At 57.5% G+C, this 12,069-nt stretch overlaps 1 non-coding gene across 1 annotated transcript; it reads right to left on the reverse strand.

The window, feature by feature from the left end:
• Positions 1-2,268: 2,268 nt before the first annotated feature.
• TRNAK-UUU lies at positions 2,269-2,341 on the reverse strand. Its single transcript has one exon. It is a non-coding gene; the product is annotated as a tRNA-Lys (tRNA).
• Positions 2,342-12,069: the final 9,728 nt, after the last annotated feature.

The following is a 12,069-nucleotide window of genomic DNA, read 5'->3' on the forward strand; positions in this document are numbered from 1 at the left end:
TAGGACCTCTGGATTCTATTCCTGGCTCTGGGAGCAGAGGTGGGTCTAGAGGTGGGAGCAGGGGGACTGGGAGCATCTTCCTAATTCACAGGGTAGTTCTCTTCCCAGCTCGTGCGAGGGCGGGAAGCGCCACCAGCCCCATTTCCTGGACGGGAGAAGAGAGGCTGAGTGATGTGCCCAAGGACACTCGGGAAGTCTGTGGCAGAGCACAGCATGTTTCTCCCCCTCCCCCGCCGGGCTCTGGCCTGTTAGTGGGTGGTGCAGGGGCGGGGTCTCAGGAGAAGGAGCAGTGGGAGGGCGGGGTCTCAGGACAATGTGAGGGTGGGGTCATAGGGGCAGTGTGGGGCGGGGACTCAGGGGAAATGGGCAGTGTGGCACTGGGGACTTGGGGGAAGAGGCGCTGTGAGGGCAGGGTCTCGGGGCAAAGCGGAAGCATGTGGGTGGGGTCTCGGGGGAAGGGGCACTGCAGGGGCGGGGAGTAGAGGGAACAGGTGCGGCAGGGGTGGGGTCTAGTGGGAATGTGAGGGCAGGGTCCCAGGTGAATGGGCGGTGCAGGCGCAGGGTCCCAGGGGAAGGGGCGGTGCCGGGGTCTCAGGGGGAATGGGTGGTGCAGGCATGCGGTTCCAGGGGGGAAGGGGCAGTGCAGGGGCGGGGTCTCGAGGAGAAAGGGAAGCTCAAGGGTGGGAACTCGGGGGAAGGGGCCATGTGGGGTGGGTCCTTGGGGAAAGGGTGCAGGGAGGTGTATTGGGGGCAATGTGGGAGTGGGGAGTCGGGGAAGGGGCAGCGTGAGGGTGGGGTGCTGGGGAAAAGGGGCAATGCGAGGGTGGTGCCTTGGAGGAAGGGGCGGGGCAGGACTTCAGGGAAAGGGGCAGGGATTAGGGGAACAGGCGATGTGAGGGGGACCTCGGGGTTAGGGGCAGCGTGAGGGCAGGACCTCGGGGGTGGGGGCAGGTCTTTGGGGAAAGGGCAGAGTGAGGGGGCAGGAGCAGGGCTTTGGGGGGGGCGGGGCAGGACCTCGGGGAAGGGGGCAGGGGCAGGGCTTTGGGGAAAGGGGTTTGGCAGGGGCAGGGCTTTGGGGAAGGGCACAGCGGGGGGGCAGGGCTTTGGGGGAAGGGTGGAGCGAGGGGGGCGGGGGCAGGGCTTTGGGCTTTGACCTGCCCTCCAGCTGAGCCACCACTGAAAATTGAAAAACAAAACAGTAGAACCGTAAAAGGCTTCAAAGCCCACCAGGACCAACCCCGCTTCTAATACGGCAGAAAAGCCACAGTTCTCCTGACTAGGTAGGGACGTCCTATGGCCCCACAAGAAGTGGAAGGCCATCGTGTTCGGTCTCAGCAGCACTCGTGGAGCAGGGGGAAATACCTGGCTGAGGAAATTCCCCACAGATGGGTCTTGAGCATCACAACCTTGTAGGTAATGACAAGGTCCACTTACGCCACCGGCTGAGCCATTCCTCACAGGCCAGCAACCATTTCTCCCAGTTCGCGTTCTCCACCTCAACCCCAACCGAACGCTAGAAGGCCCAGCCATCAACCTGCCCACTCTTGCAGCCCTCCCCTTCCGCCCTGACTGATAGGGGGGAGCATTGAGCCTCCCTCCCTTAGGCCCTTCAGCATCCCTGGGGAACACCAACACCGCCCAAGTGACTTTGGGCCAGTAGGTCAACCAACAGGGCTGCCTCCCAGGCCAGGCTGCAGCCCAGCTTCAGGACTGAGAGGAAATGGAGCTCGCATCCCTACCTACAGGACTCCAGGCATGGCCAGGCTTCTGGATCAAACATCCCCTCTTGTGCTCAAGTCACAACAGCTAGCGGGTGAAAGACAGGCATTCATGGCATTGGAGAGAGCAAGATAGAGCCTTGGAAGACCCAGCAGGGTTTGTGGCACAGGAATTGTCCTCAGATCCCACCGAGACTTCAGCTCAGATTGCAGGATTCAAAGTCCCGAGTGCTGCCCTTACACCATGGGACCAATAGGGAACCCCCAGACCTCTGCTGAGCTCTGGTGTGTATGACCCTGTGCGGGCAGCCCTGCATTTGCTCACCAAGTTGTCATGCAGCAGTTTGCTGCACCTCCCAGAGGCCTTTCTTAATCCAGACTGTGAAAGGCCAGTGGGCATGAGAGGAAGTTTCCCCTTCAGTCCCAGGCAGTACATGGCCCTTCCTAGTGAAAGGTGAACTCCTGGGGGAAAAAAGTGATTCAAATAACATCCTGGAGAGATGCCTTCATCAGTTCTGGGGGAAATATCCAACAGGGAAAGGTTACTTCTCACCTGACCAGGGACTTGAACCCTGGACCCTCAGATTAAAAGTCTGATGCTCTACCAACTGAGCTAGTCAGGCTCATGTTTCAAAGAAGCAAATTCCATGCAGAAGAGAAACTAATCAAGAAAATGAGAGCAGGAAACAATACAGAAAACCTGCTACTCTGGCTCTCTTAGCAGTCCTAGCCCTAGCCTGCTCCTCCATCCGGTGCCCTGAGGCCTTATTCTTTTTTTAGTTAAATAACAAATCCAGGAGAAAACACAGTTATACAAAGCAAAACAAAATCACAAACAGAAATGCCATTGGAAATACAAAAATAAAAAAGGAAAATGCAATCCCCATCACTTTATCATGTCTGGGCCATTCCTGTATCGAGAGCACCCGCTAAGGTCCCTGTGTGCTTACGAGAAACCTGGAGGAACTCATACCACAGCCTGAACATGAAACTCAACTGCTCCCAAGTGCCGCAGTAAAACCCTTTCCCTGCTGTGACGTTGCACTCCATAGGATTTTATGAATATATGCTAATGAGTGTGAATATGATGTAACTGGAACATGCTTCATGCAAAAGGTCTCTTGTGCAGTATCATTACAAAGCTTATAATCTACTGTGTGTGTTCATCCTATTTGTATGAACCGATCATTCTTGTATCTGAAACTAGAAATATGAACTATAACTCTGAGGTCCTGTTGTAATGATGCAAAGTGAGGGCCATTAATAGTGGTTTGGACTCTTGATGGCTCCCATTAACCAGGACAATTGACTGGAGATGGCTCTGTCCTGCACCATCTGTGAGTCAGGCCAGGAAGAATGAAGGCTTGGGGGGGTCTCACAGGACATGTGACCATGTTACCTGGTACAGGAATCCATCTTAAACCTGGGGCTTTTCCCCAGGAGAGAGACAAAAGATTCCTGCCTTGTACCAAAGCTGTATAAGGGGGTGGAACAGAACAAAGGTGGCTGCAGTCATGAGACATCCCCTAGCTACCACCTGAGCTGGAACAAGGGCTATACCAGGTGAAAAGGTTGGGCCCAGACAAGTGTAACCCTTCTGCCCCTCTGAGCTGGCAGCAACAAGGGCCGGGTTCAGTATCCAGGGGTTCCGTTTCAATAACACAATGCAAAACTGGCTCAAGCCACCACCCAGTGACCTGGGACAATTACCTACCACCCCCCGGGCGCCTCTAGGAGGCAATACTTCCCCACTCGCAAGCACACAGTCCGAGTGTAGCAAAATCCTTTTAATAAAGGAGGGAAACAATGCGGCATCACGTTGGAGAGACACCACAACCAGGACTATACACAAACCATAAGCAAAAAAACCCACCTCCAAGCACATTTGGCACTGTCCTTTCTCCCTTAGAGTCTTACGTCCAATCACCCCAAAGTCCAACAACCCAAGAGTCTCTGTCTCTGGTCAGTGCCACCCCAGAGTTCAAAAGTTTATCTGCAGAGTTTTACCGCCCCCCCAGCCTGGATGGAAATGGTGGGGGCACACACAGGGTGTTAAGGGACACCTTACATGGGCCAGGGCCGACTGCCCCGCTTCTCCGTGGAGTTCTGCTGCAGCCTTCACCACGACTGGCTCCACTCCACCAGCTGTGCCGCTCCTCCAGCCAACCCGTGAACCGCATCAGCCGTCCACGTGAACTACTCCACACTGCTCACTGTTCCACGGGCTGCACCAACGTGCTGCAGACTGCTCCGCTCTGCCAGCTGCTTAGCGATCGATCTTCAGGCTCCCCTACTCAGTGATCTCAGCTCAGTAAGCTTAGCTCTTTTAGCGATTTCAGCTCTTAGTGGTTTCAACTTGTAGTAGAGGAGCCACAGTGCTACCTTGGCCCAATGTGAATTTAGGTCACCAGCCTCCAGATGGACTCCTAAAGAATTCAAAATTAGCTTTGCTTTTTAACAGTGGAGAATGGAGGATGTACAATTGGTGTTCCAGGCCCTCAAAAGGGACCCATACCATCAGGTACACACACCAGTCCCCAACCTCTCTCCCTTCACTGGGTTGTGGAACCCATGTCCCTTGTCTAGCAAGTACTATTTAATGTAGGTTGAGTCATTTCTGTCATAAAGCAGTCTCATAGTTCCTCATTCACATAATTAAGGTAACAGCACTTTTTTCTCCTTCCTGCCCCAATAACAAAGAAATTGGGGATTCCACAGTGTGAAAATAACCATCCCATGCTGCTGTGTGTTATGCTAAGTGGAGTGGGTTTACCAATGCAAATGCACATTCCTAAAATTCCTTTGCCCACTCCTCATAATATACCACCAGATGTCAGGGTAGAGCTCATCATGACTCTGCTTACATAAGTAACAGCAGGTACCATGGCGTGGCTGGTTAAAACACCTGTTTTGTAAACAAGAGATCCTGGGTTCAACTCCAGGTGGTACCTTAAAGACTGGCTTTTGGAGCACCTGGTATTGGCTACTGTCAGAAGACAAGATTCAGAGCTAGATGAACCTATGGTTTAAATTACACTCGCAGGCACTGATAATAGAGTTACTGAAAGTTTGGGTGTTAAGAGCTGATAGGTCAGTGGTCCAGTACCCTTAATGTGGTTTTAGCTGGAAACACACCTGGAGGACAAAGACTCAACTGAACTGATTCAGAAGAGAATAATAACAATAATACTTTCAAACCAAAGTCCCCAAACAGATTAGTACTGGTTTTTCAGTTTGGGGAATTTTTTTTTCCCAGTCAGACCTTGCCAAGGGAAGCAGGGAGAAAATGTTTGAGTTGCCTCCTTCAGAACAGCTTGGCCTAGACACTAGCTCTGGTTCACTGCACTGGCCTTGCTCGGATTGAGGGTATTTTAATAATTTGGGCAGGTCCCAGGGTGTTTGGAGGAGATGACGAGGATGTTACCTTTTGAGATATAAATTAAGAAATACAGGACTAGAGAATTTTTCTTTTTTTAAGAAATCTGGGATTTAGACATTTTATTTAAAGCAAGAGAGTTCTGAGTTTATGAGAAGGTTTTTGTTTGCAAGAAGCAACATCATACCAAACGGGAACATGGTTGTCTACAAAGGAGGAGTAATGACTAAATGCATCCGATGAGGATGCGATTTGTACCCACGCATGCAGAGCACAATGGACTAGCAGTCCATCGCCTTAACCACTCAGCCACCTCATCAGAACTATCAAGGAAAAGACAGGAGGAGAAATCTAATGTCAGCAGAGCTAGGGACAATAAGGAGTTTTTAAATACTAAGTGGAAGCAGAGGCTGAATGAGCTCCCCCTTCACATCTAGTGAGGAGCTGGGGGAAAGACTTCAGGAACAGACCGCGTTTGCATAGACACACCTACTCTGCCTAGCTATGCAGCATGATGGGGCCGCTTCCCCAAAATGACCAGTTTTGGCTGGTGACAGGTTACAAATCACTTTAGGATTGAGTGGAATGAAATGTTGTTATCCTTCCTGCATGAGTGAAGGGCAGCAGAACATACCTACTCGGTCCTGATGGAGGGGTAGGTGGGTGAGGAATAGCTTTCACTGGACTTCATAGAAGTGATTGAGAACGTCATCCTAAAACAGTGGTCCCCAAACATTTCACACTGTGCCCTCTTATCCAGTTGGGGGAGGGCAAAACCAGAGCTTGAGGGATTCAGCCCTGGGTGGTGGAGCTCAGACTTTTGGCTTCAGCCCCAGGCACCAACAAGTCTAATGCCAGCCTTGGTGACCCCATTAAAACAGGGTTATGACCCACTTTGGGGTCCTGACCCACAGCTTGAGAACCACTGCTCTATGCTGAGGGGAGAGAGTTTTCATGTGGGTGCAGTTAATCCACTTCCCAAGAGGTGGCAGCTATGTCAGTGGGAGAAGCTATATCGGTGGGTGTGCAAGCTGTGGTGTTTGCCATATTTAAGAAGTTTAATCAAACCCCATTTTTAAAACCACCTGTGGTCTGGGAATGGCAAAGGAGCTCGATGAAGCAGGGTTTGTCCTTCAAAGTCTTGGAGATCATGAGTCCATGGTCATGGGGGTATAGCTTAGTGGTACAGTGCTTGATGGTAGATCAAGTGATCCTTGATTCAAGCCCCAGTGTTCTCTTATAACCTTCTTTCTTTTTTTTTAAAAAAGGAAAACATTTTCATTTCCATTCTTCATTATGTTCAGGAGCTCCACTATACAGGGGTGCTTGATATGAATGTAAACACTCAACATTTCACTGTCCAAATGCACAAAAACCTAGCAAAGCTGTCCATCAGCTGAAATCAGTTCCAATCCTCTAACTGTCTAGTTTATGTTTTCATCAATTAAACAAAGGTATCATAGGAATGTACATTTGCAGATCCCTCTTCTCCAGGAGCTATGTTGTGCAGAAGAACAAGAGCCACATCCAGCTACAGTTCAGGAGTCTGATGACCAAAGAGCCAATAAATGTTCTGAAGGATGGAGAAAAATGCCTTCTAGTGAGCTCAACCTGTTTCGCTTATCAAAAGAAGATTGAAAGGTGACTTCATTGAAGTGTTGAAGGGCCTTCATGGAGAGAATAGATTGGGTATTAAAGGGCTCTTGAATCGAGCAGAGAAAGGCATAACAAGAGCCAGTGGCTGGAAGGTGAAAAGAGACAAATTCGTATTACAACTAAGGCACAAATATTCAACAGCCAGGATGATTCACCACAGGAACAAGCTACCAAGGAAAGTGGTGGATACACCATCTCCTGATGTCATTTCATGAAGACTAGATGCCTTTCTGGAATGTGTTTGCCCCAAAAGTAGCTCTTGTGTCATACAGGAGGCCTGTGATATGCAGGGGGTCAGATTAGATGCTCTAATGGTCTCTTCTGGTCATAAAGTCGACTAATTTCTGAAAAACTGAGTGTAGCACTGGGAGCAGTGTCTGATGTTTTCCTGTCTAGCCGGCTTGCTTCCAAGAACGAATGCTCCTTGAGTGGGGTGATCCACAGGGAGTAACTCAAACCTCCACAGTGCCTGGCCAGGGGCAGGACATTAGCACAGCAAGGGAGGGGGTGTGGCAGTGACATCACAAAGGCCTTTTGCAGGACCTCAGACTATTGGCCAAAGGTGGTGGGGAGGTGGTGACCTCACAGAGAGATGCTGACATCAGCCAGGCAGGACATGGGTGAGGGCCAGGGAAACCTCAGAGACCCCTGTGGCTTTGCTTCAGCAAGTCTCCTTCTCCAGGTCTCTCTCTGAGGACTGAGGGAGTATTCGGGTTCACGGACGTGAGCGCCAGGAGGAACCTCTTTTGAGTTTTCTCCTTCCCTTTTCCTGATTTTACTAGAAAACAGCCGTCCCTGTTTAGAAGGTAAGAGCCTCCTCGAGGTCTGAAACCTGTTCAGTCTGATCCATCAGGTGACAGTTGAATTCTAGACATGGAAAACACGAGCTTAAGGAGGCAGAATTTTATTCCGTACCTGGGATTTTGTCCCTTAAAATCACTGGGGTCATTAGGGTTTGTTCTTTTTGTTTCACCTTTTCCTCCATCCATCCCTCCCTCCTTTCTCTTCGTTTCTTGCTTCTTTTGTCCTTTCTCCTGTTCCCCTCCCAAAACCAGGAGCAGTGTCGGGCCTGGGCGGCAGGTTATATATTTGTGTGGGGCCCGGGCCGCAGCAATATTCAGGGCTGGGCGCCCTGCTCCAGCAATAGTTGGAGCTGGGTCTCTTCCCGCCCCCCAGTCCTGCCTGGATCGGCCCCGGCCACCGCAGGTCTCCCCCCGCCGCCGCGACTCTGGCTGGAGCAGGTCCCAGCCCCCGCCTGCCACCCCCCCTCCGCGTGTTCCCCCCCCCCTCCGCCACGTTGTGTTGCGTCCCTGCCTGACAGAAGGCAGCGCGCCTCTCCCCTGCCTGCTGCCCGGAGGGCTCCCAGCAGATTTGCTGTCTGCTGCCGCAGGGTCCTAGTGCCTGCCCACCGCCAGTACTGGCAAGGCAGGCTGCCCTTACCCTGAGCCTCTCCAACCCCAAACCCTCAGCCCCAGCCAGAGCCCTCATCCCCCCCCACCCTAATCCTCAGCCCCAGCCCTGAGCACCCCCACATCATGAACCCCTCATCCCCCGCACCTAATCCTCAGCCCCAGCCAGAGCCCTCATCCCCTGCACCCTAATCCTCAGCCCCAGCCCTGAGCACCCCTACCTCATGAACCCCTCATCCCCTGCACCCTAATCCTCAGCCCCAGCCAGAGCCCTCATCCCCTGCACCTAATCCTCAGCCCCAGCCCTGAGCACCTCCACAGCATGAACCCCTCATCCCCGCACCCTAATCCTCAGCCCCAGCCAGAGCCCTCATCCCCACACCTAAACCTCTGCCCCAGCCCTGAGCCCCCCGCATGCTGACCCCCTCATCCACAGCCCCCACCCCACACCCCACCCCTCGGCCCTAGCCCCGAGCCCCCTCCTGCCTCCGGTCCCCCTCCTCCTCAGCCCCACAGCCCACACCCTGCACTCCCTCCTATCCCCAAACTCCCTCCCCCTTCCCACACACCCCTTCCCAACCCCAAACTCCATCCCAAAGCCTGCACCCTTCACCTCCTCCTGCACACCCACCCCCTGCCCCAGCCCAGAGCCTCCACCCAGCACCCAAACTCCATCCCAAAGCCTGCACCCCTCCTGCACCCTAATCCCCAGCCCAGGATCTGCACCCCAGACCTCCCCCGCCGAGCCCCCTCCCAGAGCCTTAGGCAGGTGGGGGCGGAGTTGGGGGGGGCGAAGTTGGGGGCGGGTTCTGGGCCCCACCAAAATTTTTACAAACTTGCCACCCATGGTGTCGGGGTGTGTTTGGGGCAGGGGCAGAAGAGGGGGATGGGTGGCATCGGGGGAGGGGGAGCTCGGGTGCGGTATGGGCACGGGGGCAGAGAGGGGATGGGCGGCATCGGGGAGTGTTTGGGGCGGGGGCAGAGGGGATGGGCGGCACTGGGGAGGGCCTCGGGGGTGTTTGGGGCTGGGGCAGAAGAGGGGATGGGCGGCACTGGGGAGGGGAGCCTCGGGGATGATGGGGCTGGGGGCAGAAGAGGGGAGGCGGCAACGGGGAGGGGAGCTCAGGGGTGTTTGGGGGCGGGGGCAGAGAGGGGCTGGGCGGCACTGGGAAAGGGAGCTCGGCGAGGTGTTGCGGGCGGGGCAGAGAGGGGATGGGCGGCACTGGGGAGGGGAGCTCGGGGGTGTTTGGGGAAGAAGAGGGGATGGGCGGCACTGGGGAGGGGAGCTCAGGGGGAGTTTGGGGTGGGGGCAGAAGAGGGGATGGGTGGCACTGGGGAGGAGGAGCTCGGGGGTGTTGGGAGCGGGGGCAGAGAGGAGATGGGCGGCAGTGGGGAGGGAGCTCGGGGTGTTTGGGGTGGGGGCAGAGAGGGGATGGGCGGCACTGGGAGAGGGGAGCTCGGGGTGTTGGGGGCAGGGCAGGGAGGGGATGGGCGGCACTGGGGAGGGGGAGCTCGGGGTGTTGGGGCGGGGCAGAAGAGGGGAGGGCGGCACTGGGGAGGGGAGCTCAGGGGTGTTTGGGACATGGGCAGAGAGGGGATGGGCGGCGCTGGGGAGGGGAGCTCAGGGGTTGGGGGCAGGGGCAGAGAGGAGGATGGGCGGCATTGGGGGAGGGGAGCTTGGGGTGTTTGGGGGCGGGCCAGAGAGGGGAGGGCGGCATTACGGGAGGGGAGCTCAGGGGGTGTTTGGGGCAGGGCAGAGAGGGGATGGGCGGCAGTGGGGAGGGGAGCTCAGGGGGTTGGGGCGGGGCCGAGAGGGGAGGGGCGGCACTTGGGGAGGGGAGCTCAGGGGTTGGGGGCAGGGGCAGAAGAGGGGAGGGGCGGCAGTGGGGAGGGAGCTCAGGGGTTGGGGGCGGGGGCAGAGAGGGGATGGGCGGCACTGGGGAGGGGAGCTCAGGGGTTGGGGCGGGTCAGAGAGGGGATGGGCGGCACTGGGGAGGGAGCTCAGGGGTTGGGGCGGGGCAGAGAGGGGATGGGCGGCAGTGGGGAGGGGAGCTCAGGGGGTGTTGGGGGCGGGGCAGAGAGGGGATGGGCGGCAGTGGGGAGGGGAGCTCGGATGGTGTTGGGGCAGGGGTTAGAGAGGGGAGGGCGGCAGTGGGGGAGGGGAGCTCAGGGGGTTGGGGCAGGGGCAGAGAGGGGATGGGCGGCACCGGGAGGAGCTCAGGGGGTTGGGGGCGGGGGCAGAAGAGGGGATGGGCGGCAGTGGGGAGGGAGCTCGGGGGTTGGGGGCAGGGAGGAGGGGATGGGCGGCAGTGGGGAGGGGAGCTCAGGGGTTGGGGGCGGGGCAGGAGGGGAGGGGCGGCAGTGGGGAGGGGAGCTCGAGGGGTTGGGCTGCTCAGGAGCCGCCTCGCGAACGCTTCAAGGCCACGTGACGCCCTCTCGGAAACTCCGCCTCTCCCGAGACAGCCAATAGGAAGAGGAGGCAGAGCCTTGACCAATGGGAGCGAGAAGAAACCTTCCCCGCCCAGTTCCAGTGTGAGTTTGGGGCTGCACTGACCAGAGCCCCAGCAGGGTGCATGGGGGCTGCAGTGTCCAGAGCCCCCAGCAGTGTGCATCGGGGCTGCAGTGACCAGACCCCAGCAGTGTGCATCGGGGCTGCAGTGACCAGATTCCCCAGCAGGATGCATCGGGGGCTGCAGTGACCAGAGCCCCCAGCAGGGTGCATCGGGGGGGGCTGCAGTGACCAGAGCCCCCAGCAGGGTGCATCGGGGGCTGCAGTGACCAGAGCCCCAGTAGGGTGCATCGGGGTGCAGTGACCAGAGCCCCCAGCAGGGTGCATCGGGGCTGCAGTGACCAGAGCCCCAGCAGGGTGCATGGGGCTGCAGTGTCCAGAGCCCCAGCAGTGTGCATCGGGGGCTGCAGTGACCAGACCCCCAGCAGTGTGCATCGGGGGCTGCAGTGACCAGATTCCCCAGCAGGATGCATCGGGGCTGCAGTGACCAGAGCCCCAGCAGGGTGCATCGGGAGGGGGCTGCAGTGACCAGAGCCCCAGCAGGGTGCATCGGGGCTGCAGTGACCAGAGCCCCAGTAGGGTGCATCGGGGGTGCAGTGACCAGAGCCCCAGCAGGGTGCATCGGGGCTGCAGTGACCAGAGCCCCAGCAGGGTGCATCGGGGCTGCAGTGACCAGAGCCCCAGTAGGGTGCATCGGGGGTGCAGTGACCAGAGCCCCAGCAGGGTGCATCGGGGGCTGCACTGACCAGAGCCCCAGCAGGGTGCATCGGGGGCTGCAGTGACCAGAGCCCCAGCAGGGTGCATCGGGGTGTGTGTGGCTGCAGTGACCAGAGCCCCAGCAGTGTGCAGCGGGGGGTCTGCAGTGACTAGACCCCCCAGCAGGGTGCATCGGGGGGGGCTGCAGTGACCAGAGCCCCCAGCAGGGTGCCTCGGGGCTGCAGTGACCAGAGCCCCCAGCAGGGTGCATCGGGGCTGCAGTCACCGGAGCCCCCAGCAGGGTGCATCGGGGGGGGGGGGCGGCAGCTACCAGAGCCCCCAGCGGCCGGCCGTGGGGTTCCCTGCAGGCTGGTGCCCTTCACAGGTAGGCCCCTAATAGCCTGACCCCCCACCCTGTCCGAGCTCCGCCCTGCCCCCAGCCCACTGCCTCTTGAGCAGCCCCCTGCGGTGTCACCACTACCCCCGGCTGTGTCCCCTGCAGCTTCCCAGCCCACAGCTCCCCTCCGGTGGCCCCCCCACACTTCCTCCCTGCAGCCTGCCCCATTGCCCCCTGAGTCCCAGCTTCACCCCCCGACATCTCTCCAACCCACCACCCCCCATCGCAGCCTCTGCCCCCCAGTGCCCGGCCCTGCTCCCCGGGGGGCTTGAGAGGCCCCCACCCCCCGGCCGCTCCTCTCCCCACAA

The sequence above is a fragment of the Mauremys reevesii genome, linkage group 12 (assembly GCF_016161935.1).
Source record: "Mauremys reevesii isolate NIE-2019 linkage group 12, ASM1616193v1, whole genome shotgun sequence".
NCBI lineage: Eukaryota > Metazoa > Chordata > Testudines > Geoemydidae > Mauremys > Mauremys reevesii.